The sequence below is a fragment of the Podarcis raffonei genome, chromosome 4 (genome assembly GCF_027172205.1).
Source record: "Podarcis raffonei isolate rPodRaf1 chromosome 4, rPodRaf1.pri, whole genome shotgun sequence".
Lineage (NCBI taxonomy): Eukaryota > Metazoa > Chordata > Lepidosauria > Squamata > Lacertidae > Podarcis > Podarcis raffonei.
Window position 1 is genome coordinate 8,441,860 of NC_070605.1, and position 17,463 is coordinate 8,459,322.

General features: G+C 45.9%; 1 protein-coding gene across 1 annotated transcript in view; it reads left to right on the forward strand.

Annotated features, from left to right (window-relative positions):
- The first annotated feature begins 2,897 nt into the window (after nt 1–2,897).
- FAM168A (family with sequence similarity 168 member A) overlaps nt 2,898–17,463 on the forward strand; it is a 173,223-nt gene continuing 158,657 nt past the window's right edge. Inside the window, exon 1 of the mRNA XM_053385404.1 lies at nt 2,898–2,923. The gene's annotated coding sequence lies outside the window, so the exon portion shown is untranslated. The remainder of the gene's footprint in view (nt 2,924–17,463) is intronic.

The window sequence follows — 17,463 nt, forward strand, 5'->3', positions numbered from 1 at the left end:
AAGACATTTGCACATGTTGCCACGCAAGCAGTCCATGCAGAATATAAAAAGGTAAAGGTAAAGAGACCCCTGGCTGTTAAGTCCAGTCACAGACGACTCTGGGGTTGCGGCGCTCATCTTGCTTTACTGGCCAAGGGAGCCGGCGTTTGTCCACAGACAGTTTTTCCGAGTCATGTGGGCAGCATGACTAAGCCGCTTTTGGCGAACCAGAGCAGCACATGGAAACGCCATTTACCTTCGCACTGGAGCGGTACCTATTTATCTACTTGCACATGACGTGCTTTCGAACTGCTAGGTTGGCAGGAGCTGGGACTGAACAACAGGAGCTCACCCCGCCTTGGGGATTCGAACTGCCAACCTTCTGCTCAGCAAGCCCTAGGCTCTGTGGTTTAACCCACAGCGCCACCTGCATCCCTTGCAGAATGTATGCACCCTATATATAGTGTTATGTACTGAAGTTCTCACCCTGGGCCAGCAGGGAGATACTGTAGATAGTTTTCACTCAGGTCCACGTCAGTTATTTTAGGCGGGAAACCCTGGGTTGTTGTTGCTACAATGTTGACAGCCGGCTGCCTATAAAAGCAGGCTGGCTGAGCTATTTGCTGTTCAGTTCTGCCAGCTTACAAAATAAAGAGCTGCTTTGGAGAAATCGCTGTGTCGTCTGCTATGTTCGCCCACAACTTAGCATATAGAAATGAGCAAACCAGTGATATTTGAGGGAGCAGGCCAGCAGTTGGGGCCCATGACTTACATCATAGGAGCCTACACTACACAAAACTGTTGCTGCATGTAGGTTTTATTTTTTATCTTATATTTTGGAAAATGTACATCCAGTTTTTTCCTCCTTTAATTTTTTTGGTGGCCCCCAAGAGAGTGGGACTCTAAGCTATAGCTTGTTTAGCTTATACGTAAATCCAGCACTGACCTTGGTGTTTTTGCTGAAGGACTCAACACGTTCACCAGTCAGGAAACTGATTTTTTGTTTTTGTTTTCATGAGCCATTCACTGCTTGCAGTTCTCTCCCAGCCCTGCCAGAATGCATGTATCAGCTGAGAGCAACCCTGAACGCATCTTGCAAAATAAATATATTCTTCCCCATAGAAAAAACTCCCCATAGAAAAAACTCTTCCCCCCCATCTCCTCCGCGATCTGACATTCTTTGCTCCTTGCTGCCTCCTATATTCTTTGTCCATGAACCACCCAAGCAGATGAGAGACTACATTACCCAGCATATGAGGAAACCTTAAACTAGGAAAATGGGTGGATTATTCCAACTACATCTCCCATCGGGCTCTGCTTGTGGGAAAGCGCCTGAGACCACATTGGGTCTCTCGCTTGCAGCCTCTGCAGCCGGTCCATTTTATTGCATTTCACTGCTCATTTTGGGATGCTTGCAGCGATGCTCACAAGTTGCGAGGAGGGCAGCTCGGCACCGCTGCCAGGAAAGAATAATGTCTTATTTATTCCTCCAGAATCGTTTTGCAGGGGCATCGTTTTGCAATGCTTGCAGCAGGTCCCAAACGATGGAGATTTCTCTCCCCGCTCCCTTCCCGCAACGCGTTTTCAGCTCCTGGAACATTAAAAGGTGAATAGTTTTCCGCCTAACCTTTTCCCAGGTCTCGCCTCCACAGCAATTATTATTTTTTCCAGACGTTGTTTACCATATCCACTTCGCAAGGCTCGAATAACCCGTCCTTAGCTTCCATGCGACCAGGCAGCTTCTTTATTATTATTTATTATTATTATTATTTGCATTGCATCCTCCGATTATTAATATTATAGAATGGTTCTCATTGCATGCTTTGAGCCGAACTGTGGAGCCTTCGGTCTGAAAAGCGGCAGGGAGAGAACAAACTAACCGCTCAGACGACACGTTTCGCTTAAATAATAATAATAATAATAATAATAATAATAATAATAATAGTAGTAGTAGTAGTAGTAGTAGTAGTAATCTATTTGCACAGAAAACAATAAAAGTAACGTCCTATTTCAATTCATATAAATACGAACAATATTTTCCAATGGCACTTCCTAAAAGCCAAGTAAGGCTTAATAAATGAGCGCCATAGAGATGTAAAAGATGTAGGATAAAAATATGGATAAATGTGCAATGGTGCGTCGTGGAGACTCGGCAAGTACATCTCTCTCTCTGTGCGTCTCTCCGGTCTTTTTAGCGCCGGGTGAATACCCTTTTTTATGACTCAAGTAGCCTTTTAACTGTGATTTAAATCTGGACTTCAAGCAATTTCACGCAGCCTCCGCGCAGAGAAGTGTGTGGCTGCCTTTCCTTCCTCTTTTCCTAAACAACAACCACAACAACGTTGTGCTTTTCGCATTTTAAGCCGCCCAGGAAAATCTATAATGACGGCGATCGCCATCACCGGCGAGGGGGCTCCGTTTTATTAGCTCTCCCAGCAGCTAGTAATAATCTGTGCTTAGCCTACTACAACTCCCAGCATGCCCCGCGGGCCCCTCCCCTTTCCGCCGAAGCCCAAGAGGAGGAGGCGGAGACGCCTCGGCGACTACAACCCCCGAGATGCCCCGCGGCGAGGCGGGCGCCTCGCGGGGCCGATCCCTGTGCGCGCGGGGCATGCCGGGACCTGTAGTTTCGCCGCCCTCCCGGCTCCCGTAACGGTTCTGCCGGCTGGCGCTGCCCCCGCCCCCTCCTCCCTCTCCGGCTCCCTCCTCCCTCCCTCGCCCGCCCGCCCGCCTCAGCCAGGAGCCTCGGCGCTGCGCTCCCTCACAGCCCCGCTCGCCCGCCCGCCGCTCGCCCACAAAGCTCCGCGTCCTTGGCTCCCTCGCAGAGGCCTCCTGCTCCCCCCTCGACACCGGAGGACGCTGCTGCTGCTGCTGCTGCTGCTGCTACGCGAGGGGAGGCTGGAGCCCCGGAGCCCCGCCGACGAGGACGACCCCAGACCCGCAGGTGGGAAAGGGGGGCGAGGGGGGAGGGGGACGCCCCCCGCCAGAAAACCCCTCAACAACAACAACAGCCTCCCCCGCACGCGCCGTCGAGTTCCCCTCCCCCCTTCGCTGGGGGGAGGGGAGCCCCTCGAAACCCCCTCATAAATCCCCATAGACCCCCTCGGTAACCCCCCTCTTTATCACCCCATAGACCCCTCAGCCTCCCTCATAGACCCCCCTCGATGACCCCCCCATAGACTCCCCTCAGAGCCTCCCTCATAGATCCTCATTGACCCCCCTCATAACCCCCCTTGATTTCCCCCCATAGATTCCCTCATAGATCCCCATAGACCTCCTCGGTAACCCCCCTTGATATTCCCCCATAGACCCCCTCAATAACCCCCCACAGACCTCCTCGGTAACCCCCCTTGATATTCCCCCATAGACCCCCTCAATAACCCCCCACAGACCTCCTTGGTAACCCCCCATGGTATTCCCCATAGATCCCCTCAATAACCCCCCATAGACCTCCTCGGTAACCCCCCTTGATAACCCCCCATAGACCCCCTCAATAACCCCCCATAGACCTCCTCGGTAACCCCCCTTGATAACCCCCCATAGACCCCCTCAATAACCCCCCATAGACCTCCTCGGTAACCCCCCTTGATAACCCCCCATAGACCCCCTCAATAACCCCCCATAGACCTCCTCGGTAACCCCCCTTGATAACCCCCCATAGACCCCCTCAATAACCCCCCATAGACCTCCTCGGTAACCCCCTTGATATCCCCCCATAGATCCCCTCAATAACCCCCCATAGACCCCCTCCGTATCCACCCCCTTGAGACACCCTCATAGCCACCTTGAGTTCTGTCAGGGAAAAAGGTGGGAGATAGATAGACAGATATAATGTGATAATATATTAAATATGTATAATATATATAATATATTACATCTATATTGATCTATCATCTATCTATCTGTCTATTTATCTATCGCCCCCTTAGCCTCAGAGAGTGTGGGAGAGAGGGGAAACCCTAGCAGGGTCAAGTGTAAGGGGTCTCCTCGGTTTTCTGTCCCTTTTTCTGTGCCCCCCTCCGCCAAGTTCTTGCAGTCGTGGGGGGCGGGGTGTGTGTCTGGGAAGTTAATGTGGGGTCGGGCTTGTTAGTGGTTTTATTATTTCTGGCCTGCAGTCTCAGGGTATTGGCGTGTTTAGGGGGATGCAGAGGATGCTGGTGGTGCGTATGTGAAATGTGTGGGGGGGTTATGCACAAGAAAGGGCTCAAGGCAGGGTTTTTTTGGGGGGCGGTGCAGAATCACTGAGGAGGGGCTGCCCCAGAGTGCTTGCTTTGTTAAGGTTAAAGGATTTTTTTTTAGGTGGGGGGGAGCAGAGGCAATTTGTGCACACGCATGCATGTTATGTATGTATATATGTGTGTGTGTATATATATGTGTGTGTGTGTGTGTGTGTGTGAGAGAGAGAGAGAGAGAGAGAGAGAGAGAGATTGTGTACTATTATTAATTTGTATGCACCCCCAGAGTGCTTGCTTTGTTAAGGTTAAAGGATTGTTTTTTTAGGTGGGGGGGGGAGCAGAGGCAATTTGTGCGCATGCATGTTATGTATGTATGTATGTATGTATGTATGTGTATATATATATATGTGTGTGTGTGTGTATGTGTGTGTGAGAGAGAGAGAGAGATTGTGTACTCTTATTAATTTGTATGCACCCTTTAAAAATATTTTAGCTGGGGGATCTAGGAAAGAGATGCCATGCTGCGTGAGGACAGGGTTTGTGGGTCTGCATTGGGACCCCTGACCTCTAGTGGCATGAAGGGTGGGGGAAATTGTCAGGAGTGTGCTGGGGTTCATTTGTGTGTTGATGGCTCAGTGCATAGCTGTCAACTTTCAGATTTGAAAATACGGGATCAGCAGCCTCGAAAATAAGGGATCAGCAGCCTCCCCTGTCCTGGGGACAGTCTATGGGATATCTAACAATCCGGGATAGCAGCGGGAAACGGCACTGGAATAAGGGAATTTCCCGCAAAAAAAGGGAAGGTTGACAGCTATGCCTCAGTGTGGTGTGGAACATGCAGATTAAGTTTGTGAGTCCTTTTGTGTGTTCTGGGGTGGTGGCGCAATGGGAAAATCCAGAATGGTTGACTGAGAACCAGAAAGACCCCAGGTTCAAATCCCTGATTAGCCACGAAACTCGCTGCATGACCTTCGGCCAGCCTCTTGGCGCACACCTGCTTCACAGGGTTGAGGATCAGATGGCAGGGAGAACTGCACCTTGAGTTCCTTGGAGGAGGAGGAGAATCAGGATACGTATAAGTTTAAAAAGGACGGAAATGTCATGAGGACTTTACAGTAAGCATTGGGGGACATAGCATGTTAGTATTGGGTAGGGGCAGGATAGTAAAAGGATACTGATCTCAGTGGGTTGGGGGGGTTGATGTAGAGGTGATACAGGGTTTGGCAAGATGTTTGGAATCTGGCACTTCCACGGGCTGGTTGTCTTGGAGAGTGGCAGTATCCCATGGGCAAGATGGCTTTAGCAGGTGGCATTGGTGTGCCTGTGATGGGGACAGAGGAAGTCCCTGTTGGAGTTAAGGGTTGGGACGAGGCACAGGATGGCAACAGGCACTGAGGCAATGGGAGATGGTAAAGGGCATTGGCTTGGCATTGACACAGGGCACTGATATCTGGTGTAGCAGGGGCAAAGAAGCGTAGCATGAGTGGGGACGCGGTGTGCTGGTACAGGGGTATCACAAAAGCCCTGGGTTTGGGAAGGGGAATGTGTTTGTGGGTGAGACAAAAGGGATAATTAAATGGATTTGGGATAATTTCTGGATGCTTGTTGGGCATTCTGGAGGAAAAGCAAGATGATGCATTGCCCATAAAGGCTTTAAGGTAGATGGCTTTAGAACACTGTGGATTGGTACAGGGCCATAGCATGAAATGGGGAATCTTTCTAGGTGCTTAGCAGGATGGACCAAGAAACACTGTAGTGGAAATCGTGAAGGGATCGAACAGCATGCTTTGGGGGTGGATGAGGGGGATATACCAAAAGCCAGAGTGAGCATATGAAAGGAGTGCACGGGAATGAGGGATTGCAAGCCCGCATGCCGGCAAGAAGTTTTGAAAGAATTCCAGCATGGTGCCATGCGTGAACTTGATCATGGCACTAGTGTAGGCATGAGGGGTGTGGCATAAAAACATTGGCCCCTGGGAGAGAACTGGATGGGCCCATCATGTTTCCGTCTTAATGAAGCAGTTGTTTAATATGATTGTTTAGGCAAAGGGAGTACAGTATGGTGAGGGTAAATAGGGGTATTGCTGATAGTGAGATAGGTAACAGGCAGGTGAGGGTAGATAACATCTTGATGGGAGGGGTCTGGGATGGGTTATCTAAACTTGTTCATACTCAGCATGTATATCCTGCCATCAAAGGTTAATATTTGGGGAAGAGATTGGGAGAAATTGCCGTTCGAAATTCCCATGGTTCTAGGTGTGTTTTGCGACAGGGAATTTCATTAATGCGAGCAGTTTCTGAGCTCTGGGCGCAGTACTGAGCCTAAGACTTCAGATTGAAACTGCCACTTCTGGAAGAAAAGGAGGACCTTTTTCTGCCTCCCCACATCCAGCCACTCTCTGAAGACTGGAGAAGGGACCCTCAGGAGAATATTAGGGGGATGGGCAGGGGAAGGACTCGACCATGTGAAAAATGAACATAAGATTTTAGCTGCAGTTCATTCATTTTCAGCTTTGTATTCTTGTTATAGAAAAGCGTGCATAGACACTCCATTGCAGTGCCCATAACCTCGGTTTAAGGTGCCATTCAGTTTCTAACACTGGGAAGAATGCCTTTTGGAGCGAGGGTGGCAGTACCAGTAGGGAGAGAACCAAATTACAGGAGTGGCTGTGAAAATAGGGAGCATGTAAAGATGGCATACATCCAGCTGAATAGTGATCAGCGCAGTGTAATTTTGCCCATGCCCTCTCAAAAGTGCCCCTTGAGTTTGGTGGGACTTACTGTTAGCTAAGCGTGTATAGGATTGCAGCCTAAATATATGCTTCCTCAGCTGAGCTTCTGCAGCAATGTTTCATAAGCATAGCACCTCATGAATGTTCAATGCAGAGTATTGGAATGTGCACACTTAGAGAATGACTCCTACGTGTACTATGCCAGACTGATCTGTGATGAGGTGCTGTGGGAGTTACATGCACATTTTAGACAGAGGAACGCTGCATTTTGCAAGAGCATGGGGAAGGTAAGAACTGGGATTCTAATTTGCCTCCCCTCCTCTTGGGAGCTAGAAGGAGAATTAAGAGCACACATATACTTGTTTAGCATCACTGCAGTTCCTGAATGGCAAATACTCTGAACCTTTACTACCTCCTCTGAGCTTTGCAAAGGGCAACTCTTGGAAGTTACTCTGGCGCTGTGCAGAAGGATTCTTTTAGAGAAACCGGGGAATGTGTGTGTGTGTGTTTTTTTGTTTTTTTTAAAAAAGATATTTATTAAAATTTTCCATTGTAATACATTAAAAAATCAAAAAAGAAAAAACAAAAAAGTTTAAAAGCACATAGAATTCACAATCCTTATTTTCAATAACATATTTCCCTGACTTCCCCACACCTCCCCCTCTTGTATTCCAATTCAAATTGTTGGTTCAACAAGTTCTTATCCCTAATTTTTAACCTTTTTATATTTAGTTCATTTTAAAAAACCAATTTTGCCTTATATTATTTTATTCTTAAAACCTTTTTCTAAAGTCGGCCTAAATTCCCTTCCACGATTTCCTCAATTCTCAGACAGATAACAAAAGTAAAAACAAAACAGATTATAATTATACACCCTTTGGATTCCCAAACTCCACCCCCCCTTTCCCGGTTTCAATCCCCAACAAACGTCCATCAATCAATCTACTATCAGCCTGGAGATCTCACGTCCAAGGCTCTTAATTCTCTCTCAGTTCCTCTCTGCCGGTTTTTTTGATAGTCCTTGGTATTAAGCACCAAATCTCGGAGAAGCACTAGTCCAATAGGGTCCATGTTTCTTCCAGCCAGACCTCCATACTTAAGAATGGAGCCTGAATCTTGTTTCTTACTCCTTTCAAGTCCAAATGTCCCCAAAGCTCCAACTTCCACCTTAATCAAATTTGTAATCCTTGGGTCTTCCGATCTCCACATAAGGAGATCTCTCCATTCTTCAGTCTCCAATTCAGACCAAATTTTCACCATCAAGTTCTTATTTTCCTTTGTAACCATCATGTCAGGCCTCTGGCCCTCCTTTATTTTCTGTAACATTACATCTCCTCCTTCCTTTCCCTCAGGAACAACATATATCTCTTTCTTCACACTCTCAAAACTCTCAAGTTTCTCTTCTTGTCCAGCTGCATGGGCTTCCTGAGTCAATTCCTTATCAAATTCAATGGATTTGTTTACTGTTAAGTCCAGAGTTGCAACATTTGTAGCCAAAACATCAATTTGGCCTTGTAACTTTCCCAAGAGAAGAAACACTCTGTCCAATTCAGCCTGAATTTTCCCTCCTTCAGCCATTCTTGTAATGTCCCAAAATCCCCTCTAGAGGGATTTTGGTTACTTAGTATTCCTTCCAGTTCAAATCCAAAAGTCAAATTAGTTTGTATCAGTTCTTCCTTATTTTCAACAAAGTATAGTCAAATTGTAACAAATATAGCCAGCAGAAGCAGCAGAAACAAAGTTCTCTTTTTCCGTCTTGACAGCTAATTTGACAGCTGTCAAACTCTTCAATGTCTTTTCAACACGCTCTCTCGCGGATCACTCCCGGGTCCGGGGGGTGGCGGCACTTCAGCTCCCAAAACTAGCTCCTATCCTCCAGTAAAATTTCTCCTAGTGCCAAATCGTGAAATTAATGTCTCTCACCCAATAATAAAAGAAAGAATTCTCTCGACCTTAGTTAGCAGGTCCTTGCTTTAGATTGTTTACAAGACGGGGAGACGGACTTCCTGTTTACGCCTTCCCCGATCGTGCCTAATTCATAAAAGAAAAATTTCCTTAGAAATCCAATTTCCGTAGTACTCACGGGTTGTTATTTTAAAGTCCAAATCACAAGAAGAAGTCAGCGCTCTCCGGCCATGGCAGCGCGGCTTCACTCCGCAGGAGAAGCAGTCGACTCTCAGCACCGCGCCGCTCACCCCGTCCCCCGTTCCGAAGCCTTTAAAAAGGCTCCTTCGCAGGTCGGGGGGGCGCAAATGGTGCCCGCCAAGTCACCAGGTTCACAGGCTTCACCGCCTGTGATTTTTAAGGGTCCCCGCGTCGCCGCAGCGGTAAGACCCTAATCCTGTGGAGCCGATTCCCTCTGGAGCTCGGAGGGAATCCGCCATTAGCCGATGGCGCTAACCCGGAAGCCCCCTGGGGGAATGTGTGTGTTCTGCAACGTTCCTTTTTTGCATGCAAATCACTTTGGACATTGTATGGATGGTAGTGACCACATAAAATAAAAATCGGCATCAGTATATGTGCCTAAAATGTAACTAGGGCTGCCCTTGTACATACTGGGAAAAGCAAATGGATGGGTGTTGTGTAACCCTATGTGGTGGGGAATGAAAATGGTTTCTGCCTTGTCTTTAATGATGTGCTGGAACCCAAGCTTTGGATTTGATGTGATTGAAAATGTCATCATGTAACATCCGTGGGCTGAAAGCAGATATATTGCAAGACTGAGAAATGTTCAGCTGCATTAATTTTCTGTCATGAATACAGGCTGAAATGGGGATAAAAGGTTTTTTATATTTAAAGAGATTGCTGCAAGAGTTCATTTATTGGGACAGCAATAATAAGGGCAATTAAGTTTATCATTATATTGCTGATTAATAGTGTTGAGGTGAAAGTAGTCCTGTGTTCATCCTTCTTTGTAAACAGTCATGAAATATGGCAAAAAAACCAACAACCCCTATTCATTGCTGAAAGGCTTTTTTGCTCCAGCAGTTCCTCCCACCCCTGCCCTGTTTGGTGATAAGCATTCAGGTTATAGCTTGTATTTCCTGTTGATTGAATTTCATCCAGAAGGAATTCAGTTTGTGCTGAAAACTGTCAAATGTGGAAAAATGAGCAGGTTGAGTTTTTCCTCTCATCTGTCTCCCTGCCTTCCTTCAGACAAAGGCATGTTGTGTTAGCCAACGAGCGGGAAAGGCAATTGGTTCCATTTATGTTTTAATCAAAATATGATTTCAGATGCAGCAGAGTATTTGTTCTCACTGAGAAGTTGCGATGGTGAAAGGAAGGGCATTTCTTCAAGAAATGCAGATGATAAAAGCATCTTAAGGGAAACATTTTGCTGGGCTTGATTGAATCAACAGTGTTATTTGGTGATGAAATGTTAACTGTGAAGTGGCTGCTGATTATAGTCTGGTTAGAGCCAGAGGGGAGCATAATGAGGCAGAATACAGGCTGCAGACCAAAAATCATTCTGCCATCAAATCACATCTTGGCCATTTAATTTTTTCCCCCAATTGCCACCTTTTTTTGCAATATCTGCCTGGTTTATTAAATTATACATATTAACAACTTACAGGTGTTGGAACATGCATTTCAGTTACTAATGAATTAATAGAGAAATAACATTTAATGTTTGTAAACAATTTTACTGAATGCAAGTAAGCTTAATAACTCCGTGTTAATCCCTCAATAAACAATATTAATTGTTGATTGGCAATCCAGTGCTAATCAACATAATTACTTTTAGCTCCTGTTTGAATGAATGGAATTTATTCCTGGTGATAACATGACTTACGATCATAATACTATTGGGAAGGGGGTATGGTTGGGTATTACATCTTGAACCCAGGTTATCTGGTTCAGTAGCCTTTGTGCAATGCTAAGCAGTTACCCTATAGCAGACTGCTAAATAATTGACTGGGGTTTTTTGTGCTTCATTTTGCACCTGGAAACAATTTACTCCTTCCTGGCTGGTATTAGCTGTTGATAGTATAAATTCTGCCAGCTAGCAGTAGCTGGGACCTCCAGCCTCCTTTACTGCCCCTCTTTCTCTGCTTGCATCCGCGAGGCTCCATCTCTTTCTGGTCTTTGGTGTTGTAATCAGCCTTTCATATTTTCTGAATGCAAAGAAACAACCCCAAGCTGTTCCCTATGTGACAGTGCATAGAAGGACCACATTTCAGGACTGTGACCCTCTGTATAGACCATGGGTAGGCAAACTAAGGCCCAGGGGCCGGATCCGGCCCTGTCGCCTCATAAATCCGGCCCGAAGATGGTCCGGGAATCAGCGTGTTTTTACATGAGTAGATTGTGTCCTTTTATTTAAAATGCATCTCTGGGTTATTTGTGGGGCATAGGAATTCGTTCATTTTTTCTCTCTTCAAAATATAGTCTGGCCCCCCACAAGGTCTGAGGGACAGTGGACTGGCCCCCTGCTGAAAAAGTTTGCTGACCCCTGGTATAGACCTTGGACCTTATGATTCACCTGGTATTGTAGTATGCCTCTTGGCCCTGATCCTGCAAGGCTGTTCATACTCTGGCCTCTAGCAGGTTAACTGTCAGGATAGCGAACTGATTTTAGTAGGTTGCACCTGTAGCAGAGGGTATTCTGCTGTGTCCCATCATTGTGAACCGGGATTTCCCCCCCTTCTTCCCCAATGCCTTCCCCAGATCTGCTCCAGAACAGATTTTGGGTGCATAGGCTTAGTACTATATTGGATTCCACCCAGACTGTGTTCATAGGCTTGAGCTGCAATCATCAAAATAATAGAGGAAGGGTTACCGTATTAATGTATATGCTTGTCACATTTACATACTGCTTTTTTACCAGTTTCCATTTGAAAGAATGGGCACACGAGAAAGGGAGGAGGAAATTAAAGCAAACCCATACCATGGACATTGAGGGGAGAATCCACATGGCAGTTTATTTTATTTTTACATTGATATTCCACTTTTTTCTGCAAGGAGCTCAAGGTGGTGAATATGCTTCTTCACCTTCCCATTATATCATCACAATAACCCTCTGAGGTAGGATAGCCAAGACAGTGACTGGCCCAACGTAACCCAGGGAGCTTCATGGCTGAGTAGAGATTTGAACCTTGGACCTTGTATTCTCCTCCCCCCCCCCAAATAATAGTACTGGAGTAAGCATATTTGAAGAGGGAAATTTTGTTCGATGAATAATTTGTTACTAATTTGCTAAGAAATAACACTTGGGAATAGCTTAAATGTTAAATCTGAGCAACAGCACAGTTATGATGTGAAATGTCTATTTGATTATTTTTCTCTAGTGAGGCTGAATAATGCACCTGTCAGTTTATTCAAATGCTGCTGTGTCACTTGTCGGACTGAGCTTTCACTAAAGTACATCTAAAAAGAGAAACTGCCTGTAATGAACTTTTTTTGTGTGTGAAATATATAATGGTTGGTATGACCCCCCTCCCCCAAAAGAGAGAACAGCATTGATGGCCCTCTATACTTTTTCGACAATTGAGAAATCCCAATGAGGAATAATTGCTGTTATCCGAGAACACAAAACATCTCTTAGGCAACAACCCAGGATGTTTTAGAAAATTGTCCCTGTTCTGACTCCCTGCAGTATTTCGGCTCAAGCATAGCAAAATTTCATCCACTCTAATCAGTCTTGGAAATGCAGGTAAGCCCTGAAATGGCCACAATTGCAGAGGCACCCTGCTTAGGCAGGCTGAGTGTATCCTTCAGCCTAACAATTGTTTCTGACTCATTTTTAAAAATGCTACAATCATGGCTGGATTTTTGATCTTCTTTCATAAAATGCTGGGTGGCTGGAGATGATGAGCTTGTTAAAAGGGAAACACTGTTTATGTGCTTTCCCTCCCAAGCGCTCTGTCTGCCCTTCAGTCCAGTTTACAATCTTCATTTGTCTTCACTTAATGCCTTTCAGGCTTGATTATATCTGCTGCAGCTCTTGATTTGAGCTCTTTTCCAGCCCTTTTCTATGCTTCCCAGGCTTTCCATTCGGAGATCTTGCTCAACCGAGATCTTGTCCTAGCAGCTATACAAAACATCCCTATATGTGCACACGCACACTCACCCCACTATAATGACAAACATTTTGCTAGTACTTAATTTTATTAACAAGGGATGTGGGTGGCGCTGTGGGTTAAACCGCTGAGCCTAGGACTTGCTGATCAGAAGGTTGGCGGTTCGAATCCCCACGACGGGGTGAGCTCCCGTTGCTCAGTCCCTGCTCCTGCCAACCTAGCAGTTAGAAAGCGCGTCAAAGTGCAAGTAGATAAATAGGTATCGCTCCGGCGGGAAGGTAAACGGCGTTTCTGTGCGCTGCTTTGGTTCGCCAGAAGTGGCTTAGTCCTGCTGGCCACATGACGCAGTGGATGTAGCCTACCTTGATTTCAGCAAGGCATTTGACAAGGTGCCCCATGATATTCTTGTAAAGAAGCTGGTAAAATGCGGTCTTGACTATGCTACCACTCAGTGGATTTGTAACTGGCTGACTGACCGAATCCAAAGGGTGCTCATCAATGGTTCCTCTTCATCCTGGAGAAGAGTGACTAGTGGGGTGCCACAGGGTTCTGTCTTGGGCCCGGTCTTATTCAACATCTTTATCAACGACTTGGATGATGGACTCAAGGGCATCCTGATCAAATTTGTAGATGACACCAAACTGGGAGGGGTGGCTAACACCCCAGAGGACAGGATCACACTTCAAAACGACCTTGACAGATTGGAGAACTGGGCCAAAACAAACAAGATGAATTTTAACAGGGAGAAATGTAAAGTATTGCACTTGGGCAAAAAAAATGAGAGGCACAAATACAAGATGGGTGACACCTGGCTTGAGAGCAGTACATGTGAAAAGGATCTAGGAGTCTTGGTTGACCACAAACTTGACATGAGCCAACAGTGTGACGCGGCAGCTAAAAAAGCCAATGCAATTCTGGGCTGCATCAATAGGAGTATAGCATCTAGATCAAGGGAAGTAATAGTGCCACTGTATTCTGCTCTGGGCAGACCTCACCTGGAGTACTGTGTCCAGTTCTGGGCACCACAGTTCAAGAAGGACACTGACAAACTGGAACGTGTCCAGAGGAGGGCAACCAAAATGGTCAAAGGCCTGGAAACGATGCCTTATGAGGAACGGCTAAGGGAGCTGGGCATGTTTAGCCTGGAGAAAAGGAGGTTAAGGGGTGATATGATAGCCATGTTCAAATATATAAAAGGATGTCACATAGAGGAGGGAGAAAGGTTGTTTTCTGCTGCTCCAGAGAAGCGGACACGGAGCAATGGATCCAAACTGCAGGAAAGAAGATTCCACCTAAACATTAGGAAGAACTTCCTGACAGTAAGAGCTGTTTGACAGTGGAATTTGCTGCCAAGGAGTGTGGTGGAGTCTCCTTCTTTGGAAGTCTTTAAGCAGAGGCTTGACAACCATATGTCAGGAGTGCTCTGATGGTGTTTCCTGCTTGGCAGGGGGTTGGACTCGATGGCCCTTGTGGTCTCTTCCAACTCTATGATTCTATGATTCTTCTATTATTCTATGACCCGGAAGCTGTACGCCGGCTCCCTTGGCCAATAAAGCGAGATGAGCGCCACAACCCCAGAGTCGGTCATAACTGGACCTAATGGTCAGGGGTCCCTTTAACTTTAATTTTATTAACACACATTTATTTATTTCCTGAGACTCCTTATTGGAGTCTCAGCTTCAGGATCTGTCCTTCCAGTGAGCACTCAGGGCTAATGACAACTTGGGGAAAATAGCAGGGAACATGGTCTTCACCCTAAATCAGTATTTGCTCAAATGGGAAAAGCATAGACTCGAATGGTGCAGGTTAGTGCTGGATCATTCGTGTTGGCATTCACGCTAACTGGGAGTGTTGAACATTCCTGAACAGAAGTATTACCAATGTTGTCATTTAGTCGTTTAGTCATGTCCGACTCTTCGTCACCCCATGGACCAGAGCACGCTAGGCACTCCTGTCTTCCACTGCCTCCCGCAGTTTGGTCAAACTCATGCTGGTAGCTTTGAGAACACTGTCCAACCATCTTGTCCTCTGTTGTCCCCTTCTCTTTGTGCCCTCCATCTTTCCCAACATCAGGGTCTTTTCCAGGGAGTCTTCTCTTCTCATGAGGTGGCCAAAGTATTGGAGCCTCAGCTTCAGGATCTGTCCTTCCAGTGAGCACTCAGGGCTGATTTCCTTCAGAAGGGATAGGTTTGATCTTCTTGCAGTCCATGGGACTCTCAAGAGTCTCCTCCAGCACCAGAATTCAAAAGCATCCATTCTTCGGCAATCAGTCAGCTCTCACTTCCATACATCACTACTGGGAAAACCAGACCATTAAGTATATGGACCTTTGTTGGCAAGGTGATGTCTCTGCTTTTTAAGATGCTGTCTAGATTTGTCATTGCTTTTCTCCCAAGAAGCGGGCGTCTCTTAATTTTGTGACTGCTGTCACCATCTGCAGTGATCATGGAGCCCAAGAAATTAAATCTCTCACTGCCTCCATTTCTTTCCCTTCTATTTGCCAGGAGGTGATAGGACCAGTGGCCATGATCTTAGTTTTTTTTTATGTTGAGCTTCAGACCATATTTTGCACTCTCCTCTTTCACTCTCATCGAGAGATTCTTTAATTCCTCCTCACTTTCTGCCATCAAAGTTGTGGCATCTGCATATCTGAGGTTGTTGATATTAACAATAGGAATACAGTATTCATTTGCCCTTGAAGCGTGGTGATTCCTTTCTAGTGTTGTGATGAGCTTAGGTTTTCTCCCCCACCCCCACCCAAAAATATATATTATTGGGACTACAAAAACATGCCTTGAGTATGAGACATCATTAATCAGCCCTTGGTAATTAAACCCAAGCAATTCAGATAGCAGAATGCTAATTAACATTTCCCCCCCATAAAGCTTGACAATTTCAGAAAGAATGCAAAGTCTGACTTCCCAAACACATTTGAAATTTGGTTGTGATCTTCAGGGTTCATCCCACTTCTCCACACCCCAGGGGCAGGAACATCTCTCAAGGCATAGAGTCTGAAAGGGGGCTTGTGGGTCTTAGGGAGCCTGGGGCCAGGTGACTGGTTCCAGGGAAGCAGCTTGTTGTTCCAGATCAGGGGTCAGCAACCTTTTTCAGCCATGGGCCTGTCCACCGTCCCTCAGACCATGTGGTGGGCCGGACTATATTTTGAAAATAAAAATATGAACGAATTCCTATGTTCCACAAATAACCCAGAAATGCATTTTAAATAAAAGAACACATTCTACTCACGTAGAAACACTGATTCCCGGAGCATCCATGGGCCGGATTGAAAAGACGATTGGGCCGCATCTGGCCCATGGGCCTTAGGTTGCCTACCACTGTTCCAAATGATAGCATAACTTCCACAGCTTCCTTTCACTGAAGGGCCGATAAACTCTTGAGGTGATGATCACTTCCACTGTAGTGTCTCTCCACTCTTTGAATCCCTGTGATAACAAAGATGCACTACAAGTGTTCCCTAGAGAGTCAGGAATAACAGGCTGTTTCATTTAGGAGGTACCAGCCGATCAGAAGGTTGGTGGTTCAAATTCCCACGACGGGGTGAGCTCCCGTTGCTTGGTCCCTGCTCCTGCCAACCTAGCAGTTTGAAAGCGCGTCAGAGTGCAAGTAGATAAATAGGTACTGCTCCGGCGGGAAGGTAAACGGCGTTTCCGTGTGCTGCTCTGGTTCGCCAGAAGCGGCTTAGTCATGCTGGCCACATGACCCGGAAGCTGTACGCTGGCTCCCTCGGCCAGTAAAGCGAGATGAGTGCCGCAACCCCAGAGTCGATCACGACTGGACCTAATGGTCAGGGGTCCCTTTACCTTTTGCCCTTCAAAGCAAGTTGATTGGACTCTGTCAAGGACTGCTAACTAGACTGTTGAGAAAATTGTCCAGTAGAACCTTAGAGACCATCTTAATTAGTTCTGCGTATAAGCTTTCATGTGCATGCACACTTCTTCAGATATCTTTAGATATCTTCAGGTGCTACTGATCTGAAGAAGTGTGCATGCACATGAAAGCTTATACCCAGAACAAACTTAGTTGGTCTTTAAGATGCTATTGGACAATTTATTTTATTATTTATTTTGACTGCGTCAGACCAACATGGTTACCTGAATCTGGACTGTTGATTTTTTTTAAAAATGTAAGTTAAATGGGTGTCTTAATTTAGAAATGGGCCTTTCAAAGCAGCTAGTGAAAATAACTATGAAAGGTACCTAAAATACAAAACATTAAAATTAGCATAAAAAATAATGTTGCAAATAACAAAAATGAAGTGGCAGCCACAGTGGCGCAATCACATCTTCTCTCTGCCTTTTTCTGTTAATTGAAATGGAAGTGAAAAATAGCAGAGCTTCAGATGGCAGACTCTTTATTTGTTTTATAACACTTGTATCCTGCCTCTTGGTAAGCGCAAGGCAATTCATGACAGGAAAAAAGGATCCCAATATAATTATTAATAACTCCTTAATTACATAGGAAACCATAAATATAACACACCAAGTTAATTATAGCACCCAGCTCCAAAAGCAGCAGTAAAGTTTGAAACCTCTCTGC